Consider the following 20714-nt stretch of genomic DNA (forward strand, 5'->3'; position numbering starts at 1 on the left):
GTGCCTAAAAATAAAATGACGTCATACAATATAAATCACCAATGATAGGCCAGTATGCATTTTACCATTGGTAAATTAAAATGTTTACTGGCCTATCATTGGTCATTTGTATTGTATGACGTCATTTTCTTTATGGGCATTGTAAGCTGCTTCGCCTGTTTTTAACTTCTCAAAAACATTTATATATATTTTGGATATTTTTGTTTATCATTGCTGCGTTAGATTTTTTTCTATGCATTCTTGTTAGTCCCATTAAAAAACAGCTTTTTAAAGTCAATTAAGGTTCACAGCAGAGCTAATTAATTGACAACGCATAAAACAGCCAGGGAAAAAGGTTCAGGTAGTCTTGAAAAATATTTGGTAGAATAGACAAGACAAGATTTATCTTACGTGTTGATAAAAAAATTTGGGTATTTATGAAATAAAATTATATTAATGCTCCAAAAGAAAAAAACTATATAACTCGTTTAAAGTAACTTAATTTATTTTATTTATACAAATATAGTATGCAATAAAGATGCAAAAAAAAAATACATTTTGTCTGCATAATATTTCTCATAGATATGATATTTTTAAATTTCTGAATTTGCTGATAAAATGCACCAATCATAAATCGCCCTGTCAAAATGCAAGGATATTATTGAAAGGTTTTAAATAAGGAGACTTATTATTGGTCCATTTCAGCGGTAAATTCAGAAATAGGGTAATTCAATATTACCTTATAACAACCTTTTCAGAAAAAATATATTGATTTTCTTAAGATTTAAAATATGTAGTAAATAGAACATAAATTGAACCTGACCTTAAATTTCATAAAAAACTCTTATATGAGAAGTCGGTAAAAGTACCACCTAAATAAGGGGAGAAATGTTACAACTTTTGGACAAAATATTCAGTGAGAGCTCATATTAGAAGGGAATATCAGGTTAAGCTAAAAAAATTTTTTTACTTTATCCCCTTTTTATGAGGCACTTTTACACGCTTTATTTAAAAATGTTACTTTGGAGAAGTTTTTTTTATTGTTCTATTTATCTATCCTTTAATCCGCGTTAAAATGTGAATATAAATCTGCAAACTGATTAAAATGCACTTAGATTATAATAAGATTAAAAGGTACACTCTCAAATGATGAAAAATATATACATATTAAAAGAGAAAATATAAAATAATGAAAATAATCGGACAAATTGAGAAAAGCACATAAAGAAAGACAAGTTTTAAACGACTTTAAAAAATATATTTTTGGACTAAAGTAAGAAGATGTTTTTCTGCTGAAACAATTTCTAGAGAATATATGTTTTTAATCTATTTAGCTGGGTTACATCAACCCCTTTAAGGAGATAAGTCTCAAAGAAAGAAAAACTTATCCCCAATTTTTTTCTGTTTTAGAAAAAGATTTAAGATTTCTTTTAAGAAGTTCCTAAAGGCAAATGGCTAAGACACAAATAAATAAAAATACAATATCTTACTACTTTAAGTATTCCAGAGTATTAGGTTTTTTGATTATTATATTCGAGATATTTCTTATTTTAATCTTTATTTAAATAATATTAAACGCCATTTGAATGTCAAAAATGCATTTAAAATCAATAATACAATGTCCTTTAATAGATATAATAGCCAATCATAAGGTAATGGGTAGAAAATAATAAAATTAATTATGAACAGTAAATTTATAGATAATGCAAGATTTTCAATTAAGGAGAGATGGTTTTAGGCTATTTCTATAATTTCAATACAATATTATTACAGTAGAATTTGATCGTAGATTAGCTAGCTGCCCTGTTGTCATACTTAAGCAAAGGAAACCTTGAGAAACCATCCTTCTTGGGTGTGCAAGCTATATTAAGGGTGTGTTTTCTTTTTGTGTGTGTGTGTTTGTGTGTGAGGGTGTGTGTGTGTATCTGCTTATATTGAGTTCGCCTTATACATATCCAGGGATATAAAGGGATAAGACAGTGGATAATAAATTGATACATCTCCAATGATGATAAACAAGAATGCTCTCGTCGTAGATTAAAATTATTGGTTTAAAAGTTTTGAACCAACCAATAAAAATGCAATGCAAACACCAAAAGTTTTTACCCAACGAATACTATTAAGTGGTTATAAAACTAATTATCAGTGCAATGCCCCCTTACTCCCTGTACATATCTGAAGAGTAGGTTTAGGTTCTATCTTGGGAAAAGAGAGTTTTAAAGAATTTTTTGCTAATTTTATTGATTATTTTATGTTAATAAAAAGGCATATATTTATACAATAAGTTCAATTCATGTTTCATACTAAAAATTCCCCAAAAAAAGTTTTTTGTCTTTATAAAAATAGGAAAAGAAAAAAATATTTTTAAAGATTTGATTGTTTGGCGGCCCCCCAAAGCTATCTCGTCCCACCAATTAGATATGGTGTACATGTGAGTTTGTGTGTGTGTGATTGTGAGTGTGTGTGTGTGTGTATGTTACTCTTACTAAGTTAGGTATGGGGAATGCATTAATGGGGAATAATAAGGGCTTCGTGTTCCCCGGGGAAATGTTAGGGGTGTATAAATTAAGAAAATAAAGTTGGAGGGGGGGGGGGGGGATGTGTTAGGAGGTTTTTAAACATTAAAAAGGGAAGAAAGGAGGCTCAAAATCTTGAGTTTTCAAAGATTATTTCATGGCTAGAGAATTTTCTGTAAAATTCATTTTAGAGTTTATAAATCTAAGAATGTTTTGAATGACTAAAAGGCAAACACAGAAGGAATATTTTAACTGTAAAACTATTTTGCCTTCTTCAATTCTTCAAGTAGAAACACTAGTTTTAAAATCAATATGGTTTTTCATTTTACATCTTATATACTTTAAACAAAGATCAAAATTACACTGATAAGCGAAACTGGGGGAAAAAATAAGGAGCAAAAAAGATCCTTGGGATTTTTTTCTTCTATTTAAAATTACTCTTTGTTAGCGCCACAAAACTTGAAAAGGGAAAGAGAGCAACAGGGACGGGGCTGAAGGGGGAGATTTCTTGTTTTGGGGGGTGTTTTGATTAGGAATGGAGTTTTGATAAAAGCAGGGATAGGGGGGTTATGACAATGGACAATAAATTGAACTCCCCCAAAGTCTAAATTGTTAACTTTAGCCTTTGTTAGCTTGTTACTATATGGGGGGAAGAAATGTTGTAGATTTACTTAAATTTTTGGTCCTCTTTCACCCTGACCAAAAGTGTTTTCCTCTGTTATAGTGGTGCGGGGGGTGTGTGTATGATCAAATTATGTAAGGGGGGAGAAGGGGGGGGGGTGTCAGGGGGGCCTAGTGTGGCCCACACAGAAGAAATAAAGTGTAGTGATTGGGAGTGGGGGGGGGGGGGATAAAGGGGGGTTAAACAGGGAAGCATTTTAGGAGTCTTGGAGGAGAGGAATTTTTTCTTTTATGTTTTACAGCCAAATAAAAGTTAACTTTCAGCAGTAAAATTACACTTTTTTACAACTTTTTATTTACACTTTTTTGACCATATTACTATGCATTTTTTAGTTGTAATAAAGTGGTCATTTTTAAATGATTAATACCATTTTTAAGGGGCATATTCTTATGTTTTTTGTTTGTTAAACTTCTAGTCTTAGCTCAAAGTCTTTTTAGACACTCTCTCTCTCTCTTTTTCTGTCTCTCTCCTCTGACTCTTTCTCTCTCTCTCTCTTATAAACTCTCTTTTCTCATTCTATTGTGGAACGGACAGACGGGCAGTCATAACCAGGGCCCATTAAATACTACTACAGGTAGGAAAATTATCATCAACTTAACGACTATTATTATGCCCACCACATGTACATAGTATTGGGCTTTCATTATTGTTATTACATTCAATTTGTCAATTTGTCTAACTTCCCTATACATCCTTCTTTCTCTCTTTTCTCATTTTTATGGCCTATTTGGTCATTATATGTAATAAAAAAGGAGTAAAAGTATAAAGGAGAGATAGTAAGGAAGGGAAGCAAAATGCAACTTTAAATGACAATAAATGTAAAAAGTTTTCATTTTACGTGCTCGTATTACCTCGTATTACGACCTGTAAATTTTATTATCAAAACTACCGGGTGCTATAGTAGAAAAATATTCTTTACATTTTATATTAATTTTGTTAAAGTGATTTAAAAATTTTATTTGATAGTTGACTATTTTTAAAACCTTAAGTGATTTTATTTGTGATTTCTTAATATTTGATAAATTAATGTTTTTAGAACTAGTCAACTATTTCAAGTTGCGCAGCTACATTATAACTATAGTGTATCTGTCCGTCCGTAAATACGTGAAAGTGATTTATGCCATGTCTATATAAAGCTAGTGATTATTAATCCTTCCCTAATTTATTTAATTAATTGCCTTGTAAAATTGAAGCTCTTTATAGTGTCTAGAAAAAAATGACGTCATACGATACGAATGACAAATGATAGGCAAATACACAGACTAAATAACCAATGACAGGCCAGTATACATTTTAGTTAAGCAATGGTAGGCCAGTATGACGTCATTTTTTATAGGAACTACATATTAGAAGCTTCTGCAATGTCATTATAACAATTAGTTTTTAAGTTGCTAAAATTATTTTATATATTATGTGTTTGTGTTTACATAAAAGAATTAGGGATTCATACTATTAATGTATTTAGATTTTTATAATTATTATTAGATCAGTTATCTAAAATATTTTAAAGATTAAGAAAATCTCCTGTGTATTTTTCAATGACTTTTAAGTGTTACTTAAGTTTTAATTTTGTAGTGTTTTTATTTTTTTCAATAGATACATATATGGAAAGAAAAATGGCATATAAGTAATTATCTCCACCCATCCAGCGCCTTCCCTCCTTCCCACACCTTAATTAATAATTTTGTTAAAAAATATGGTTATAATGCCTTTATTAGGTTTGGTTAGGTTAGGATAGGGCTTAGGGGTTGTAGGAGAGGGGTTTTTTAGTGACACACTTAGAAAATATGGAAATCTTCATCGTATAGAAACATATACTAGTTTTACGAGCTTGTTTTAAGGCATAAAAGTGAGTCTTACTGCTCTAAAATGCGTTGTTGTACTTTGTATTAATATATTGCAGTTTTTCTTCGTTTTAATAGTATATTGAAGGTTTAAAAATCTAAAGGGATGAGACAATGGCTGATAAATTGATGTACATTGTACATCCTAATGATGATTAAAAAGATTATCCCCTCTATAGATTACAATAAGTGGTTGAAATGTTTGGACACTTAACTTTTGTTAAGATACCATGGCTCCTACCCAATGTTTAAAGGTAGTAAAATTAGGGAAGCTGTGCCAACAACAGTATTATTGCCTTTATTCAATTTTAAAAGGATTCCTAGGAAAATATGTATAGAGTAAAGTTTAGAATATTTTTCAATATAAAACATTTTTGGTGGTTTGGTTTTTCAACTAATAAACTAAAATAAAGCGAACCTAAGATTGAATTATAGAAAAATTTGTGATTTCTATCAAAGTCTTTAGGTATGTATATCCTCTTAGAGTAGTAAGGTTTTCGTGTGTAGCTTAATAAATCGATAACTACTGAACCGATTTATAGAAGATTCTTAGGCGTTCTCCTCTTTTTTTTCAATTTTGAAAATTTGAGTTCTCTTGGCCCCCCTCCCCTTCCCCCCGACAACGAACAACTATTTTAGTTTTAGGTTAGGTTAGGTTATAGGCTAGGGAGCCGAGCGCTGATTTTAATCATCTTCTATGATGTAGAATTATAATGTACTTGCTGTAATAAGTATTTTGATGGTTGTAGCTTATTTTCTGCCCTTCCCTATCCCTTGAAATATATAGTCTCTAGATGCTAGGGGTGCAACAGCAAGTACATTATAATTCTATAAGTCCCTCAACAGATTATGACGTCATACGATAAAATAACCAATGAAAGGCCAGCATATATTTTACCATTGGTCAATTACAATGGCCTCTCATTGGCTATTCTATCGTATGACGTTATAATCTGTTGAGGGACTTTAATCATCTTCTACATCATATTTTAAAAGGAGAGTCTCAAACAAATGTCGTCTTTTAACAACATCCTTAGGGATTACATTTAATAAATCAAAAAGCTTGTTTTTAATGAAGCTTATTCATATCATGGGGTGGTTTTAGGCTATTTTTTAGAAGAAGTTGTATGTCAACATATCAACAACAAGTTTTAATATTTAAATTTAATAAAATCAAGTATAATTAATCTACTAACTAAATATTTATATGTAGATATATGCAATTTTTATATTAAGTCATAAAAAAAACACTTATAGGCCTTAAAATTATTACTGTACAATGTTTAACTATTCATTAACATTTATTATAGATGTAAAATTGCGTTTTAATACTTATTTTATTATGTTAAATTAACTTCTTTTATATTTTTTTTATTAACATTCATTTCATTTAGCGTCGCTTATAAAAATAAAACAAATATATGAAGCCACTTATAGTGTCTATAAAAAATGACGTCATACAATACAAATGACCAACGATAGACCAGTATACATTTTAATAACCAATGATAAAATTTATGATTTGTCATTTGTATTGCATGACGTCATTTTTTACAGGCACTATAAGCTGCTTTAAACATACAAACGAACATTAAGCATCTGCTGAAGGTAGGGACGTCCAAGCTTTTTATTTTGAGCGGGGTTTAAAAGGTTTCAAAGGGTAATCTAATGTTTATTTTTATAATTTTGAGGGGGATAAAATGAGATGTTTACATTTTGAGGTTTCCTTTTCAATCGTAGTTTCTTTATTCCTATTCATCACAAGAATTACCAACTAAGAATCAATAAAATAGCTACGTTTCTGGATATTACCTTAATATTGCAAAATTTGTTGGATATACAATATACATGTCAAAGAAAAGCTTTCTTTTCATACTGTAAGCATGTAATTAAAGTAAAACAGTTGTTAAATTGAACGTTGTATTTTTAAAACAGCTAATAACAGCATGGCCTAAGGCCAAAAAAGTTTAAGTTATAGTGTTTTACTAGATTTGAAAGACTTTTATGATTGTACTAATTCTCATTTCCAGCCTTTTCCTGTCTTTTATGATTTAATCAAGTGTTTATTACTTTAAATCTAAATAATAGAAATACATTTCTCGTATTCATTCGAATCCGGTGGATAGGAACCGGTTCTCATGCATACGAAAAAACTATGTCTAGCATCGTATTATATCCAGTTTTCTACGAATATAGAAATGTACAATCATAAGATTAAAACCAGTTTTTTTAGCCGGTGCCTCTGGCACCTCGGGGCTAAAAAAACTAGTTTTAATCTTATAATTGTACATTCTATATCCGCGGAAAGCCGTTTATAATACGATACGAGAAATAACTATTATTAATTAAACAAAAGTTATTCTTTATAAAAAGTAACAATATGTATGTGTGTGAGTGTCTGTCTGTTGCTTAAAATATCGTTTAGCCGCTAGATCTTATAGTTCTTATTTTTTTGTGTAGCTTCTTATAGGTCCAGGGAATATTCATAATAATTTTGGGGAAAGGTACTTCCACCATCCCAATAGAAAAAGTCCCTTAAAAAATTATCAAGGGTACGAAATCTTATTATTCTAAAACTAAGCGCGCTTAGCCGCTGGTGCAAAAAAATGCTTATTTTCTTTTCTTTTACAAAAATTAATGTATCACATTTTATAAAATATTGTTTTGCAATGTGTGCTGTATTTATGACCCCCTTAAATTCTTAATGTCAGATACAAGGTTGCATATTCAAGTAGGAAAATTAACAACAATTATATAAATGGTGTAGGATACTCTTATCAACACAAGCGACTACTCCCTTAGGTGCCTCTAGGTTTACTTAGTGGAGAGTGAGAGTTAAGGGGTAAATCGACCCCTCTGTATTCAATTTAAGTTCTTAAAAGAAAAAAGTAATATTGATTTTTTTTGGAGGGGGGTTGTTTTCTTGAGGCAATTGTGGTACCCTCCCCCTAAATAGATATAAACCTTCCCAGGACTAATGAGAAGCTACATTGCAAAGAAGAACCTTGTTAGTTAAACAGTTTACAAGAAAGAACCTTGTTAGTTAAACAGTTTACAAGAAAGCACCTTCGGTAAAGACAGACAGACAGTCAGACATCCTAAACTGTTATACAAGAATATATTCATGCCTGCTTGCCTCGTAAATTAAAAAAAGTAATAATATAAATGCTAAATAGCTAATAATATAATTTTAAATTTCAGCAGGATGTCTAAACCTGTTCCTAAACAGACAATCCATCTTTTCGGAATTCATTTTTTGCACACAATTGGGTTTTAGTTTGAGTTTTATGCGCACCCGGGTCCTAACATTTTCTTTTATGCATAAATTAATATTCTACCTCATCTAATAACCCTGACTAGGCCCTTATTCAAATGTTTGATGCAAAATTTAAATAGAAATGCTTTCATAGGATGCAAATAAGGACCAAGGGAGGAATAATCTGTAAAGCAAATTGTAAGAAAACAAATTATCATTATTCTACAGAAGTGGGTATTTTATTAATTGTAATATCATCATAATGGCGGCAAAATCACTTCCTTCAGATTTAAAGACTTTAATTAGATATTGAATCTTATTTTACATTTATCTAAGGCATACTAAAATAAACTAGAACGAGCGGCTGCGTCCTAAGCGTTTAGTGACTTTGTCTTTAAAGTAGTAACAAGGGGCAAAAAGAAGGCTGAAACAATCCCAAGGTTTACATCTAAATCTAAAAGTGAAATAGCCCAAATCCATCCAATATGTGAAGCTTCCCAAAATGGAGAACTCAATAGGTTTAGTAGTTATATAAATCTTAAGCTACAGACAAAAAAAGTTACTACCGTTTGCCGCAAGAGGTGATAAAATTTTTTTTTGGCGAAATTCGTAAAAGGACCAAGGAAATCTTCAGCACAAAAAAAGTGGGGGGGATTTTTTTGTTTTTAGGGGGGGTTGGGAGTGTCCCCACCCCCCAAGAAAATAGCCTAAAACCGAGATCTTAAGGGACGGACAGACGGACAGATAGACAGACGGACGGACAGACATCATTCTACTTTGTATTATAGATAATGAAAATCTGACGTTTCTCTGCTGCAAGATTTATTTTAAAGATCCTACAGACAAAGGTTGTTAAGAAAAGGATAAATGGTCTTTTCTGTATATCTGCCTGTTTCTTTTCTTGTTTTTTTTCCAATAATTGTCTATATGTATGTATAAACTAATAATTCAGTCATAGAAGTAGGGTGGAATAAACTTACGCATATCATTGAGGGGGAGCGAGTCTACTCTTCAATTACACATGATTTGCTTATGAGAATGACGTCTTAAAATTTATTTCCCAAGTCTTATAAATTTGATCAAATTAATATCGAGTATTTTAAAGTGTATATGTTCAAATACTACTAGTGTTAGTTTTACCGAAGTTTTACCGAAAGTTTCGCTATAGCTGTAGTATTATGTTGATAAAATAACAGCTTTAAAGTTAAATTGACGTCATGTTAAATAGTAAGAATCTTAGAGAGTGTTCTCCCCCCCCCCTTCCCCCATATGGGCTAGGGGCTTGATTGCAGTTAGAATTTAGAATGTCTTGAAATTACTTTCATAAAATTGGCGCAATTATTTGAAATTAGAAAAACATGCAAAATAGGAGGGAATAATCGCCAAACAGGAGTACGGTAAGGTGTTCGAAAAAGACCTCTCACATAAATTTTTGCCATTTAAACTAAAACTTTTATTCAAATTTATTATTGGAAATATATTGAGTATTGTCAACATATCACTAAGATGACATTTTTATTTAGTCAATTGGTTGAAGATAATTGTTTTTTTTTGGAAAATAATTTGTAAATAAACAAAAAAATTCGCATACATTTTCCCAGTCTCGGGATGACAGAAATATCCTAGAGTAGATGCGCTGCGAAAAAAACCTTAATTTTGAAATTCCTGATTTTTCATTATCTTTATCATCATCCCTGAGATTGTAATGTGCAGATTCTAGGGCATAAATTTTGGTATTGCAAAAACTATTGCACGCAAAACTCTAATTGAAAATGCACATCTCCAATAAAGTCGGGGGGACTCCCTTTTTCGTAGAGAGAAAAAACTTCCCCCGATTTTTTTTTTATAAACCATGTTCCTTCTTGGGGTTTATACAAGATTAATTTACTAAAACCCGCTTAAAACGTAGCTCATCAGCTTATTAAAGACGAGGTGACGGGTTCGAAATGCGTTACAAAAGATTTTACCTACTACTGCTTTGTCATATACACGACATAATTAGCAGAAGAAAGGGGGAATGCCTTGGTCCAAAACAGACGCAACTTATTGGCATAGATCGGACTTCCAGTCAAAGCTCGCGCTATAAAGAGATATGATGGTGTAATAAAATGACTAATCCTACAATATTTTTTTTTCTCGATCTGACATTGTCATTATTACGTTGGCTATTTTTGCACATATAAACAATTTCAATACGTTACATGTTTTTTTCTACTTTTTAGACAAATATTACATATATGTAAAATAACTATGGGAAGACTTTGTTTTTTGGCAAAACCATTTACCACCCCCAAATTTTTCTTTGCCCCTTCAAACTAATTTAGGTCTTTTCTAAAGAGAAAACAATATGTACTTCCAATTAAAATAGAAAATGCCTTTTTAATAGGAAATTCTTAACAGGTTTTTTCATAGTTATTTATCGCATTGTATTATAGACAGTTTTCCAGAGGCCCATGCTAACAAAACTATTATTAATTTTAGTTTTTTTTTACGATGATAAACATGATTTTTCATTATAACTGATAACCGGTTCTTATTCCAGTGGATATTAATCATTTCATTATACTCCTATACTTATTGATCACTTAACCTCCTTTTAAACCAACCAGGACCGTGGCATCCAGTCAAAGGTCGTGCAATCAAAGGGTTAGTTGTCCTCATTTTATATGAGCTAGAGATGAATTTTGAAACTAATTGGTATCAAAACAGAAAAGTCCTAAAAAATATAAATCTTTCCAACCAAAAGTTTTTGATAACTTATCGACCACACGTCTCACGTACATAAAACTTCTCTCGTATATATGATTTTAAACTTAAATGTATGTATTTTAAACATTTTTAATTATTAATTTTTAATCTTTAAAGCATCTTAGCCCTCCTACTTCAATAAATTGTTTACACCATTTTCTTCCATAGCAATAGGATGTGTGTGTGTATTTATCTACTTCATGCTTTTTAGGGTTAAAGTAAAAGTATCTCTGTCTGTCTTTACCGAAGTATCTCACTAACCGCTGAACCGATATGGTTCTCCTTTACAGTGAAGTTTAAATAGTTCCTGTGAAAGTTTGTGAATATTTTGGGGGAGGGTACCAACACCCTTCCAATAGAAATCACCCCTACAACAAAAATGACTACCCTCACAATTTTTCTATTTTTGTAAATACCAAAATTTAACATTTAATGTAAGATTGGTGCGACTTCCCTCCAACTACCTTAAGTACCCCTAGAGACCTCAATGGGGGCGTAGCCGCTAGTAACATATAAACTTAAAATACAATAGGACTAACATAAAGCTTTGTGTAATTAAGCCGTTTCATATATCTTAAATAACACACAAACTAAAATACATACAAATTCAATTTCAGATAATTTAAGATTATTAAATTTAATATCCAATTATCGTTTTTTCCATAAAAGCGCCAAAATTTGCCAATACAATAATTTTAGCACATAATTTGCAACACTTGAAACATATAAATTTGCAAATAAAGAGATTGTCTTAAAGATATCCAGAAGATAGACAGATAGATAGATAGTTGTATGCCTTGTAAAACTACTTTTAACTGCCTGTAAAACCTGAGGTTTAAAGGCAGTAAAAGTTGCGAAAATTTTTGCAGAATCACTGCAGAGATTTGACTGTGTATATTTAGAGGAGAAGAAAGGTACCACAGGCTTTTTTGTGAAAAGGGGCAATTCTTCAAGGAAAAACATAAATTTGTTTTGAGGGAAAAGATGATTTGATTTTTATGGGACTTTTCATTGAAGGGGGGAATTGAAAAACTCAAGACAAGACCAAAAGCCCATCTGAAAAATGAAAGATTCATTTGCAATAATCAACGGTTACATAGATGTCAATTTTTATTTTTATTAGACAATTTTAAAATGAAGTAACTACTCTCCCTACTAAACCAAAAAAATGTTGGTTATTAATCTCTAAACCTCTCAAATATTAATAATTATATAAATTATTTTTCAGTATGGCTTCGAAACCGATTCATATCCGGTGGATTAGGCCCGGTTACCAGTCATTCGGCCCCTCGGGGCTAACAAACCTGGTTTTAATCTTTTCATAGTTTTCATTTTAATATCCAAGTAAAGCTGTCTATAAAACGATGCGATAAGCAACTAGTATTGTTTACTCCTATTAAATACCTCTAAGAATACTTTCTGATCTGTAGTTAGTTATCTGTATTTTCACCTATCCAAAATTTTCTCCTTTTTCAGTGAAAAAAAGTAAGTTTTTACGTTGCGGTATGCATTAATCTAGCACTTGAAGAAACAGGGGGGAGTAGTTTTTTGAGGGAGGGTAATGTGACATTAATGATTTTTAAACACTTTTTAATTAGCCTCTTTCTTATTTACTAAATGTTCAATATGGACTTACATGCAAAAAAGGGACTGGTATGCTAAAAACTATTTACAAAAGGGCACAATACATATCTGGTTTATTTTAACACATCATCAAATTGAGAACACAATCAGTAAAGTAGTTATTGAGATCTTAATCTTCAGACTAAAATCCTTGCTAATTTATATAATAAGATTACATGAGTAATGGGGAATATCTTGGTCCTTAAACGGGTGAAATCTTCTTTTTGGTTCATTGACTTTATCATACAAAGATCTTGCAATATGGATGGGTTGGATGTCGGATGTGGAGCCTAAAATGATCTTCCATCCACAGTTTTCAAAAGGGTTGGAGTGGACATTGGAATGTAAAACTTTTAGTATTATAGGTCTTAATTGTTTGGTTCAAACATTAGGTGTCCAAACTTTTCAACCAATAATATTATTCTACTTTAGAGGAAATCTGGTCATCAGCATTTGGAAAGTACTTCTCTTTATCGTCTATATATTGTCTTATCTCCCAAGATCCCTGTATTTGAACCATGTTAAATATTTTTATTCTTCACAAAACCTTTCCATGTGTTGAATAATTAAACAAACAAACTTTTATGTTTATAATTTAATTACTTGAAATTAACCATTTTCTTTTCATTATTATGTTTCGCAGTACTTTTTATATGTTGCTGCAAAATTTTAATTATTTTGTTGCATGATTAAACTTTAAAAAAAAATTTTTTTCACGAATATTAAAATATATAAATCATAAAATCTGGCGCCTTTTTAGGGAAACTGATTTTAATCTTATAATTTTGCAGTTGGATATCCACAGAAAGCTGTCCATAATACGATGCGATAAATAACTTTTATCACTCTGGAATATATAAAAACTTTGCCTTTAACTTTTCTACTAGTAAAATTATTTAAAAAGTTAATTACCTTTACTTCAAATTTCTTTGAAAAAATATAAAAGCTTTATTTTTAGCTTTATATGCGAAGATAATTTAAGATAAAATAATTTTAATCAATATAAAAGAATTAATTTACTTAAAATTTAGCAAAAAATCCACATTTCTTTTCTATTTTTAAATATTGAAACAAAAGTTTGACCCCCTATATGTCAGCCTTAACTAATTGTTGATGGGCTGTTTTTACCCAGGGATCTAAAGGGATAAGACAATGGCTGATAAATTGATGTATATTCCCAATGATTATACACAATTTTTTTCCTTCTGTAGATTACAATTAGTGGCTAAAACGTTTGGTCACTCAACTAATAAACTAATCAACCAAAATTTAATAAGAGTCCCCAAAGTTGTGTAATAACAGCCAAATGTCCCATTCCACCCCTCCCATTTCCCCCCACAATTATTTATCCTGTATCTGCCTATCTATCAGGGATTTTAATGGATAAGACGATTAACGTTAAATTGATGTACATCCTCTCTGATGATGAACAAAATTATTGGTTGAACAGTTTGGACAATGAAAATTTGAACCAACCAATCAAGCTTTGACAAGTTACAGTCCGATGTCTCTTGTCCCCGTGGTTCTTCTATCTCTCCCATTTCCCCGGGCCTTCGGCATCTCGAAGCAAACAAAACTGGGTATTAATTGTATGATTTTTATTTCAATATTCGTGGAAAATTGTAAAGTCTAAAAATGGTAAAACCACATATAATGAATATATTTATAAAAAAGTCTCTTATAAAAAAATATATGAAATTTAATTAAGATTATCAAATATCTTTAAAATAATTTTCGGCCTATTTACTTATTTCTATCATATTGGTCCCCCTTTAAATACCCCCCCCCACCCTAAAAAAAGGTACTGGTCATTCATTGCAATTCCTGTTCTTAATCAAATTTGTGGGCGGAGTCTTTTACACTCCCCTCCCCCCACACACATTCTCTTGGTATACGAGATAGATTGATGTCTTTAGAGTTCCCTCCCCTTTTCAATAGAGACCTTTTCTTATCTTATTTCAACTCTCCTCCCTCTTTTGATATGAACCATCTATCTACTATATGTCCCTTCCTTTTTCGTTGATCAACCAACAACAAATTACCCCCAATCTCTTTTAAAGAAACAAAATAAGACACATGGAAAAAGATTCAGCAAAATTATGTTTTGAAAGACAAAATCTTTATTTAGACGAAATGTATTCTTTTTTAGTAGTTTGCTGTATGATTATTATTACAGCTTTTGAAATGAAAAATAACTTCTTTTTTCGTATCGCCTCGTAACCGACGGCCCCTTTTAGAATAACAAAACAGATTTTTATCAAACAATTTTAATAGCTGTCTGTATAAGTGGTACTTTTCAATATTCTGTGGGATTTTCTTTCTCCGATACAACTAAAAAAGGGCGTTTTATTTTTGGAAGTTTGGCAATTAAAGATTTGAGAAATCTTTTCTATGTTTTAATTATCTTATTAATTAATTTCAAAGAACTTTCAAAGCAATTTATCTACATCAAGTAATTGGTTGTGTGATTGTGTGTTTGTTACTTAAAATCTCGAATGTTTGATTTTTTTCTGTTAAATCTGTTTGCTGTTATTGTTCAACAATAAAATAGTTTTCGTGGATATTAAAACCTTTTTTGTTAGCCTCGAATCCGGGTAGAAAAACTGGTAGTAATTTTATGATTTTTATTTTAGTATTTGTGGAAAATTTGTCTGTAAATCAATGCTATAAATAACTTTCAGTGTGGATGTGAACCGGTTCTAATCCGCCGGAAGTAAATAGGTTTCGAAGCAAAACTGAAAATGAAAATAAAGTTGAATTTAAATCTGATGAAAATAGCTTTCATTGAAAAGAAGGTTCATTTTTGTTTTGGGTAATTGCAAGCTGCCTTTAAGCCCAAAATAGATTACACCCACCCTGGTATATTTGATTTTTTTGCGGGGGTTAATTTGTCCTCCATTGACCTATCCTTATACTTCTTGTGTTCAATATTTCGTCTTGAAAATAAAACTTTCCAAGGATGGAGGGGTTATTAGACTGTAAATTAAACTGGAGCCCAAAGTTTTTAAAAAATGCTCTGTCATTATTTGGAGCAAAATCTTTTAGGTTGGTTAAATTTTCAATTTTCAAAGGGATAATTTTGTTTATTATTGTACACATAGAGGTTTATCGTCAATCGTCTTATCCCTTAAAATCCCTGAAAACTATCTGTCTTTGATTAATCCAAATTCGTTTCGGACCTCAGAACCTCATAAATCTACCAATCCATCCGTCCATCTTTTATTTCTAAAAAAATAACAGACATATTAGTAATAGAGCAACACTTTTAGATTTGTAGATATTTGTCATGTTTGTTTTATCCCATCAACTTTTTGTGTAAGGTTAGGTTAGGTTAATATCAGACCCGATGCTGGATCATGTTACAATTAGGTTGGGCGCTTAACCTAGTAGTGACATAATCCAGCATATGTTTGTATTGTTTCATAGTTTCACTTAAATCGTTTTTTGTTGTTGATTTGTTACTCTTTTGAAGGTGTAACTCAATTGTTTTTAAATTTATTTTTATCCAACAGGCAGCTGAAACAGAAATGAAGTAGTCTCTTAATGTCCCTTTTCTTTTTTCGTCCAATTAAAAAGAACCTCTTAAACTTCATATTATATTCAAATTATAAAATTAAAATTTTTTGGGGCATTCCCTCAAAGTGCATGTCGAGCACCAAACCCCAACCCTCATACCTTATTTAAAAATTGAATTTGAATAGGGGAAGGTGGGTAGTTTTTTTATGCCTAACCCCTAAGGTGCCCTAAACCTATGGGGCTACCCAGTATTCAACATAACCTAACCTAACCTAATCTAGAGTAATAAACAAACAAAAGAAACAACTACCTCTCTTATTTTCAATTCGTTCAAAAAGTGTCGTAGTGTCCTATCAAGGTCCATTGGGCCTTGGGACCACCTTTCTTTCATACAATTACAAGATTAATTTGGTCATGGTGGTTAAGATTTCACGAACGGAGACATGGTTTTTGAGAAAAAAAAAGTCACAGATATATATTGTTTTATCCAAATATATAGCTTTATGTTTTTTTGTCTATCCGTTAAGATTTCACTAACCAATGCACATTGGGGCAAATCAACCAAAAAGGGGATTTAATTATTTAGTACCCTTAAAATTCATCTCACAAAAATTTCATTTCATACTTTTTTGTAGGTAATTTAACAACAAACAAATTTGCTTTTATGTTTTTTTCTGTCATTTGAAAGGAACATGGAGATAAAGGTCATTTTATGAAGGTAGATAGAAAATTACCAGATTAATCCCTTCCCGAAAATAGCCCCCCCTTACCCTATCTATCTATCCATCAATCTATAGATCTATCTATCCATATATTTATCCATCTATCTATCCATCTATCAATCCATCTATCTATCCATCTATCTATCCATCTATCTATCCATCTATCTATCCATCTATCTATCCATCTATCTATCCATCTATCTATCCATCTATCTATCCATCTATCTATCCATCTATCTATCCATCTATCTATCCATCTATCTATCCATCTATCTATCCATCTATCTATCCATCTATCTATCCATCTATCTATCCATCTGTCTATCCATCTGTATATCGATCTATCTATCTATCCATCAACTATTCATCTCTTTATCCATTAACTATCAATTTATCCATCCATCAATCTATCCCTCTATCTATCCACCCATCTATCCATCTGATTATCCATTTACTTATCCATTTACTTATCCATCTATCTATCCATATATCTATTCATCTATCTATTCATCTATCTATCCATCTATCTATCCATCTATCTATCCATCTATCTATCCATCTATCTATCCATCTATCTATCCATCTATCTATCCATCTATCTATCCATCTATCTATCCATCTATCTATCCATCTATCTATCCATCTATCTATCCATCTATCTATCCATCTATCTATCCATCTATCTATCCATCTATCTATCCATCTATCTATCCATCTATCTATCCATCTGTCTATCCATCTGTATATCGATCTATCTATCTATCCATCAACTATTCATCTCTTTATCCATTAACTATCAATTTATCCATCCATCAATCTATCCCTCTATCTATCCACCCATCTATCCATCTGATTATCCATTTACTTATCCATTTACTTATCCATCTATCTATCCATATATCTATTCATCTATCTATTCATCTATCTATCCATCTATCTATCCATCTATCTATCCATCTATCTATCCATCAACTATCTTGAATTTCGTGTTTAAAATGTCTAATAAGAGGTTTTGGTTATCAGAGCAATATGAGAATTTTTTAGTAGCGAAGCTACCCTATAACTAGCTTTTCGGGCCCTTTAAAGTTTACTATGTCAATTGTAGTCCGATTTTAGTGTTCAAAGTGTCAAAGTTGGGGTCAGGGATTCATTTCAGTAGGAGGGGAGGGGATGGTGTAAATGGGGGTGGACTGGGATCCTTATTTTAGCAAGCTACAAGTTTCACTTTATTTTTATGTTTAATAAATCCATTATAAATGTGGGCATGATTAACATAAATTTTTATTAACTAATATCTATATTTATAATAATATTATGATTCTTGTTTACTGTTTATATGTATACTAGCGGCTTCGCCCCTAGCCTCTAGGGGATTTGCCCCAAGAGGTGATTAAACAAGGATGACAACATCCATGAAAGAAGCGAAGCTCTGAAATGGAAGGACAAACGAACATTAACACTTGTGAAGTGTCAGAACTGAATATTAATGCATGTCTATACAAAAATGTAATTAAAACTGGTTAAATACATGTTATTGTTTGAGGACATACTGACGTTTTTAGGACTTGAATATAGAGATGCTTCGCTTATAACATTACACCTTATTGAAATAGGAATCAGTATTAAAAAAATCAGATGAATAGGATATTTTTAACATTCAAAACCATTATTTGTTGTCAAAAAAGTAAAAATCAGCTTGTTATAAATGGATGTACGGACTTTCTGGTAACGATTATAGAGTTGCTGTGCTATCTAAGTCGTACCTAACTGTTGTAGAAACCAGCATGAAAAGTTTGAGATCGATAGGATAATTCTAGCCTGTTTAAGTTAAGTAAAAGAGCTAACTGTAGCAGACGTACGGACGGACCGACCATAATTATAGAAATATGAAAAAAATTTTGGGGGTTTTTATTTTTGAAAAAGAGCTTTAAACAACCACAGGACCAGAAGATATATTCCCTGAAGAGCAGAATTCAATCGATTTAGTGGTTAGCGAGATCTTAAGGGATGGGCGGACAGACAAACAGACATCAAGCTACTTTGTATTATATATTAACACCTAGGGATCTAAGGAACAAAACAATAACCGATTAATATGTACATCCCCAATATTGATACATATTTAATTAATTATATTACAAAATTATTTATCTGTAGATTACAATTAGTGGTTGAAAAGTTTTGACACTCATCTTAATGAACCAACCAATAAATAATCAATTAAATTTCTTGAAGTTCTTATGCTAACGAATATAAAAACGTTATTATAAAACTTTGAAGTTTGGGGACTAGTGTAATTAACAGTCCCCTCCCTTTCTAAAAAAACTGCTTACGTTAAACATGAATACCATGTAACTACATATTTTAAAATCAAAGCATTACCAATAGACAGACAGATAGACTACTTGCTAATTCCAATTTAGAATGATTATAAGAACCTCACGTTATTTGCATATTAATTTTACCTTTCCGCAGTGAGGTAGGGGACATTGGGCTGTTTATAACACTAGTCCCCAAAGTTTTACAGTTGTGTGTTCAAACGTTTTAACTACTAACTTTAATCTACACAAGGGGTAATTTTGTGTATTATCATTGGGGATGTACAACAATTTATTGACCTTTTTCTTATCCCTTTAGATCCCTGATATTTGTAATAATATATAGAAACGATTATTCAGTTACATTAAAACATCAAACATAAAAAGGTTTAGATTTAGGTTTAGCCCCCCCCCCCCCTTCCTCCCGTCTCCGTCATTTAGTGCAATAGAACTTGAAAATATTCATTATCAACTTTAATTCAAAGTCTAATCAAATAAATATTTCTTATAACTATGTTTTTGCGTCTTTTATTTATATGTATTACATATTTCATTTTGACTTTAAAAGCGCATTTAAAAGATTTTCCTAACAAAGTTTTCGTGCACCCAGCCTCAGAAAACGCGCTAAAAACCCCTACGGGGGCGCGGGGGGGTAAATGAAACCAGTACTGGCGATTAAAATATGTCTTTGGGTAATCAAATATCATTTTTTTAGCCGGTGGCAACCGGTGAAAACATGTTTTCTCTTACTGTCTACTTAAATGTTGATTAAAAAACAAACAAAAAAAAACTAAAATCTTGACTTCAACTATAATTATTTAGGATTTATTTCTTCAATTTGTGTTTTTTTCTTTTATACTGTCAAAATATATGTAATGCATGACTCATCAGAAGTTATTTTGTCTAATTACGTTAATTCTAAGAGATTTTATAATACTTTTAAAATTGTTGGTGAAACACAAAAAGTATGCCTTTTTCTGTAAGAAAATTTTTGCATTTCTTGACTTCCATGCATTAGAATGCTTACTTAAAAAGCGTATTTTTACGATTCCTTTTAAATCTGATGTACATTGGGTATGATAATACTCATAGAATGTTTAAAACTTGATTTGGGGGTGGTGAATTGTTGCCCCTTGTTGCCCCTATGTGCAATGTACTGATTGAATTTTGCATTTTAGGAAAGCTTTGCATAGCCAAGAATGGTTTAAGGCTTTTTTTTCTGTATTATCAATCCCCCTACGAAAAAAGCTCTTAGTTGTTAGATAATTAAATGCAAAGTGTCATTATTAGAATAAAATCTTATTGTATATATAGGTTTCTAGTATTGATAATGTAACTCATATTGTAAATAATAGGCTGAAAAAAAACATATTTTTGAAGAAAAAATTGATAATTTGTAAATGTTTTTAAGGATAATTGTCCTATCCTATATTTTTCATGGTAGTTAAGATATATTAATTTTGAATGATAGAAAAAGTGGGAGGAGTCAATTTTGATTTTGATAGATGCT

At 31.2% G+C, this 20714-nt stretch overlaps 1 protein-coding gene across 2 annotated transcripts in view; it reads left to right on the plus strand.

Annotated features, from left to right (window-relative positions):
- Window positions 1-3680: 3680 nt before the first annotated feature.
- Window positions 3681-20714, plus strand: part of LOC145326798 (homeotic protein ultrabithorax-like) — a 124624-nt gene continuing 107590 nt past the window's right edge. For both annotated transcript variants that reach the window (XM_080170211.1, XM_080170212.1), the window contains exon 1: window positions 3681-3751. The gene's annotated coding sequence lies outside the window, so the exon portion shown is untranslated. The remainder of the gene's footprint in view (window positions 3752-20714) is intronic.

The sequence above is a fragment of the Acartia tonsa genome, chromosome 8 (genome assembly GCF_053477335.1).
Source record: "Acartia tonsa isolate MP-2025a chromosome 8, ASM5347733v1, whole genome shotgun sequence".
Lineage (NCBI taxonomy): Eukaryota > Metazoa > Arthropoda > Copepoda > Calanoida > Acartiidae > Acartia > Acartia tonsa.